The sequence below is a fragment of the Homarus americanus genome, unplaced genomic scaffold, assembly GCF_018991925.1.
Source record: "Homarus americanus isolate GMGI-L3 unplaced genomic scaffold, GMGI_Hamer_2.0 scaffold54338, whole genome shotgun sequence".
Taxonomy (NCBI): Eukaryota; Metazoa; Arthropoda; class Malacostraca; order Decapoda; family Nephropidae; genus Homarus; species Homarus americanus.
This window is the reverse complement of record NW_024713891.1, coordinates 12,702-19,002: the sequence shown is the minus strand read 5'-3', so window position 1 is coordinate 19,002 and position 6,301 is coordinate 12,702.

Here is a 6,301-nt window from a genome sequence, read left to right as displayed (position 1 = left end):
TAGATAGTACGATACGATACGAAGTCATTAGTTAAGAGGTGAAAGAAGATTATTAGGAATTGAAGAAAAAGGTGGTGAAACTGAAATACAGTAGGAGTAGAAAGAATCTGGGCTCAACCAGATCGCTTCATCTTTCTTATTGGTGTTTTGTCTTTGTTCTGCTCCCTTGGGTCGTCAGACCTTTGTATTAATATTGGTTTATTTATATAATGCTGCTTATTATTATTATTTTTGTTATTGTTGGAGTTAGTGAGCCCGCCCAGGTCCTTGTGTAACTGGGAGGGTAGTCACATTTTTTTTTGGTGTTAGTTAAGTGTTAGTTGTGTTAGTCTAAAGGTACACTGTATGCCAGGTTCTTAGTGGAGCTGGTTGGTCACTCTCATCTTTATTCCTCTAGTAATGTTTTATGTAGAAATGTGTATATTGAGGCAGGAGGTGGTTCAATTACTTCTTCCTGTCTATATTATTTTTCCAGTTTTGATATGTTTCTGTGTTTAGTTCAGTCACTTTTTTCCAAATATTTACAGCTTTGTTGTGTATATCTACATTGATTGCTAAGAGGTTTGCTCTCTTGTGTAGCTGTTCATTATTGATGTGGTCTGTATATTTTATGTTATATATAAATCTGAGGGCTATATTTTGTACTGTTTGTAACCTTTTAATGCACGTTTTACTAAGGGTGTTCAATGGGATGGGTGGGTAGTCCATAATTGATTTGACAAGGGCAATATAAATCTTTTTTTTGTTATTAATGCTAAGGTTCTTAAAGCGTTTTATTTTTGATAATCTTATTCTTGCCTGTCGTTCTTTATCTTTTAAGTATGTTATATATCCTCTTTTTGTTATTTTTAATCCAAGCATCCTACCTTCAGTGTCGTATGGGTATAGTTCCTGGTCGACTATTACTGGACTTGTTTTAATCTTGGCTATTGGTATTATCTTGAATTTGTTCTTATTTGTCCTGATTTTCCATTTTTCTCAAAATCATTTATGTTTTTTATCGCTCTTACCGTGTAGAGTGCCATAAATTGAGTTGATTTTCCTGGGTATGATACTATTTGAGTAATATCATCAGCAAACATTACATATTCACTAAAGGGGTAGGTTGAGGTGTGTCTGAAGTATAAATTGTATATAGTGTTGGAGAAAGGCATCCTCCTTGAGGTACTCCACTCTCAAGATTAAACATAGTTCCTAAAAGTTTCCAATTTGAATTTGTGCTCTCCTATCATCTAAATAGTTACACAATATTCTTAGCATGTATTCGTTAAGTCCCAGTTTTAATATTTTATATTTCAAGCCTAAATGCCCAACTTTATCAAAAGCCTTAGAAACATCCCTTAAAATTATATTGATCTGGTTACCCTTGCTTTTTTCTATTGCAATTATTTCCGTTATTATAGCTATTGCAGTTAGGGTATTTCTATTGGGCATAAATCCATGTTGTCTGTTGTTAGTTTTCCCATGTTGTGTTAAAAAGGCTATAAGTCTTGAATTTAATATTTTTCCAATAGTTTCCCGGTAATTTCTAATAAAGATATTGGCCTGTAGTTTAATATTTCCTTATTGTCCTTACCCTCTTTAGGAATAAATATCATTTTAGCATATTTTAGTTTGTCTGGAAAGTAACCAGTTATTAAGCATGCGTTATAAATGTTTAATAGTGTATTTAAAATGTTTTCAGGTAGATTCATGATCATATTTCGTGTAATACCTGTGAGCCCAGGGCTTTTTCCTTAAATTTCCTCAGACAGTGCATCATTTCTCCCATGGTTATTATTTGATTATTAGGTAATAAGTTATAGTCTATATATTGCCTTGGGGTGATTCTATGTATTTGTCTTCCCATTTCTTCTTCTATCCTTTCTTCGTGTTCACTATCAAAATCTTCATTTTCCTCATCTGATATTTTAAAACTTTTACCCATTCCCTTTTGAATGCTGACTCTTGTTCATTTTCCTCGTGCAATTTTGTTCCATTTTGGTCTTTAATGTATGGTGTTTTTTGCTTGTTGTGCCCCCTCATCTTGTTTATGGAAGTCCAAAATGTTTTTGTGTCTTTAGTCATGTCAGCCGCCATTATAATATCATTCCATTTTTTATTGTTTGCTTCCTTACATGCGTCTCTTAATTTTATCTGTAGTGCTATCTGTGTCGTATATAGTGTTACGAACCCTCCACCCAGCACTACGAAGCACGCCATCTATTGTCCTGATCCTACCCAGCACCACGAGCAACGCCATCTAGGGACGAGACACGAGTATGACTCGTCTTAGTTACCACCGAGGTTTCCCTTCTCCCTATCCTGGTTGTTGCGTCACCTCCAATTCGAGGAGAGCACTTGGCTCTGGGAAGTGACCACAGGATCATCTATCCTCTAAACCTACGTACGTGCAGTGACTACCTACCGTCTTCTACAATACTCAGCCTTACTCGTCAGCCATCTCAGCTCCTCACTTAAGTACTAGTATCTCTTGTATTAATTTCCCCACGTCCACTTGCTTCGAGATTGTTTTATGTTTATTAATATGTATATACTGTTAATGTTTAGGTTAAGTTTGGTTAAGGGTAATTTATAAGCTGAATATTTTGTTAAGGATTTATGGTACTCTATTATATACAACGAAAACTCGCATCCTTTGTCTACCCTTTTATAGTCCGATTGTCTTTGTTTTTATTGTTGTTACCTGTTGGGATCTGGGTAGACGTATAACTATATTCTAAATCCCAACTCGTAACAAATGGCGACCGTGACAGGACACGACCTTAAGTACCATATTCCTTCCTCCTTGTTACTCCTTGTTAATTATTCCTCCCAGTCACTTGTTTACAATTGCTTTACGGTGGTTTAAAGTTCCCTTCATGTGTGTGTGCATATATTGGCATTATCGTACAGTAAGAGTGACAGACGTAGGATATTAGGTTCCGAGTGTCATAAGGCTTACCTGTTATTACACGTAGGCAGTCGAGTAGTAAGTCTTATCGAGTGTAGGGAAGAATCCGGATCTGTTTAATGCCGTACCCTCGCTCCAGAGTAGGCTGTTCCATAGTCACTAGTTTAGGGTGAAGTGATATCTTGGGACGCCCTGCCTTACCAGGACCCCATAATTATAAAGCCTCAATTATTGTTCTTCCCATTATCTCATTCAGGGTCAATCATACCATTTATCAGGCTGTTAATCCGGATCTTTATATTAATGCCGTAATACGCCCTACCCTCTTTCAAGCATATCAGGCTGTTGCTAATACGGATCTTTTTATATTAATGCTGTAACACGCCCTCTTTCAAGTATATCAGGGTTGTTAATCCGGATCTTTATATTAATGCCGTAATACGCCCTACCTCTTTCAAGTCTCTTATCCTTATCTAAGGATCTTCTCAGAAGAACAATAATCATAAGTGTAATTTCCCTAGGTATAACTTGGTTAGTTTCCGGAACTTTCTGGTTATCCACTGCCGTGATATTTTCTAGGGTTATCCACTTATCTTATCTTTTGACCATTAGTTAATTTATCCTATTTTTCTTAACAATGGCCACCTCAGGTTTTGATCTCCAGGATTTTATTGAAAATCCTTCCGTAGCTAAATTACGTGTTAATATCCTGAAGAAAGAATGGAAAGAAATAGCCAACTATTATAATATCCCATTTTTACAGCAACTGACTAAGGAAATGTTAAAAAATCATGTGATTGAAGTGCTGGTTCAACATGAAGTTTTAAAAGAATCCGCTGTTGACAGATTAACGCCCATGTCCAAGAAACTTCAACCACTATCCACCACCCCTCCTCACTCAGAAGTTGCTTCAGGTCTGGCTAGCCCTCAACAAGAAACACAACGAATAGACGCCTTAGAACTGGAACGAGCTAGGTTCGAGTTCCAAATCAAAATGAAAGAACTCGAGTTGGAGCAGGAGTCGGAACAGGCCAAGTTGGAGCACAAGTTGGAGCATGAGGGAAGGTCGGAACAGGCCAAGTTGGAGCATGAGGAAATGATGGAACGGGCCAAGTTGGAGCAGGAGGTTAGACTGAAAGAACTACAGGTAAGAGAGAGAGAAGTCACCTTAACATCGGAGTTTAGATCAAAGGAAGTGGCATTAAGAGAGAAACTAGCTGCTTTTAACCCTGCTACTGCTTCTTCCCTTGTTCCCGGGTTTGATGAATCCGATATGGACGGGTCATTTAGGACTTTTGAGAAAATAGCCGGGAAGAATGAGTGGCCAAAGGACCAGTGGGTGTCAGTGTTAGTTCCTAAATTATATGGTAAGGCTCGTAGAGTTTATAACTGTTTAGACCAGACTGATGACTATGATAACGTAAAAAAGAATATCCTCACCTCTTATGCTATCACGCCAGATGGATACCGGCAGAAGTTTCGTAAACTAACCAAACCATTTTCACACACCTTTGTTGAGTTTGCTCAAGAAAAGCTTAGGTTTTTAAGAAGTGGTTAGAGGCTACAGAGACCTCCACATTTCAGGATTTGTTAAATTTGGTAGTCCTGGAGGAGTGGAAGAGCAAGATACCATTTCACATCTTGAAGCATGTGGAGGAGCGTGGAGAGGTTAATTTAGGGCGTGCTGCTGAGCTGGCTGATGCGTACGCCTTGCTGGTGGAGTCACTGGGCAGTAGAGAACGTGGTACTTCCCGACATGTTAGGTCCTCCTCTGATGATAACCTTGGGAATGTGAGTGGTAGGTCGAAAGGTCCCACACCTACTCCCCCCGATGCAACCAAGCTTACTTGTTCTTACTGTAAAAACCCAGGCCATACGATCCAGACTTGTAAACACCCAAAGTGTCGAATTGTTAAAAGTAGTTCCCTGGATCCCAAATCCAAACCAATAGCAAACACCAATGTGGAAAGGCCCCATCAGGATCTCTTCTCTTCATTCACCTATGAGGAAAAAATTTCAATCATGGAGGGGTCTCGTTCTTTCCCTATTCGTATACTACGTGATACGGGCGCAGCACAATCTATCCTCCTGTTTAACGTCATTCCCGATATATCTACCGCATTTACTAATGAGAGTGTTCTAAATTTCAGATCTCTCATCCCATTCTTCCCCTATCAGCCTAGCTAAAAAGTGCACCTCCAATGTCCTTGATTACTGGGGAAGTGCAAATAGCCATAAGGAAAAGACCCAATACCTGTGTCTTGACGTCCATTTATTATTGGGTAATGACTTGGTAGGAGATCCTAGTGGTTCCTAACATAAAGACAGTCGACTCTCCTTACCTGTCAACTCCACCACCTGACCTTAAAAAACTATTCCTCATCTTTTCCCATCTTGTGCTGTCACCCGGTCACAAGAATTATTGCGAAATGGGCCCTCTTCGTCTAAAACCACCTCTAATATTTTCCTACCCACAGAAGATCTGTACAATAAGACAATTAGTAAGGATGAGCTCGTTAAGCCCAACAATCTGATCCATCTTTGACTAAACTTCATCATGCAGCAGTTGAGAATTAAAGATTTTAACACCCTTCCGTGTTTTTTATTATCATGAAGAGGGGTTTTTGATGAGGGCCTATAGGCCCCTAAGGCTGCCCATCTAGACACGTGGTCTGAAATACATCAAGTGGTAATTCCCCACCTCAGTCAGACCAGCATTAATTGCCCTTGCCCATGATGGTATTTCAGGACATTTGGGAATCCTGAAAACATATAAAAAGCGCCTCCAACACTATTATTGGCCTGGACTTAGGAAGGATGTGTCAAAGTACCTAAAATCTTGTCATATTTGTCAAATGGTAGGAAAACCAAATGAAAGTATACCAGCAGCTCCCATTAAGCCCATCCCAGTATTTTCTACACCATTTGAAAAGATTGTTGTGGATTGTGTGGGCCCATTACCAAAGACTAAGAAGGGAAATCAATTCCTGCTCACAGTTATGGATACCAGTACACGTTATCCTGAGGTTTTTCCCCTTAAAGCATCACTTCAAAAAACGTAATCAAACATCTTTTGCACCTTTTCACTTCAGTGGGCATTCCTAAAGAGATCCAATCCGATCAGGGCACCAATTTTACGAGCAATCTTTTCAAACAGGTGATGAAAGACCTCAGTGTGGACCATTGTACATCAATGCTCAAAAAATACTGTATAGAACACCAAAAGGAATGGGATGAAAGCATAGACTTGTTACTCTTTGCCATCAGGGAATGTCCCCAGGAGTCATTGGTTTTCTCCCCGTTCGAGTTACTATATGGGAGACAAATAAGGACCCTCAAATAGTAGCGAGCAGTGGTTTGACACTGATCTATTGCTTCGCAACAGTTTCCCCAATACATTGACACTTT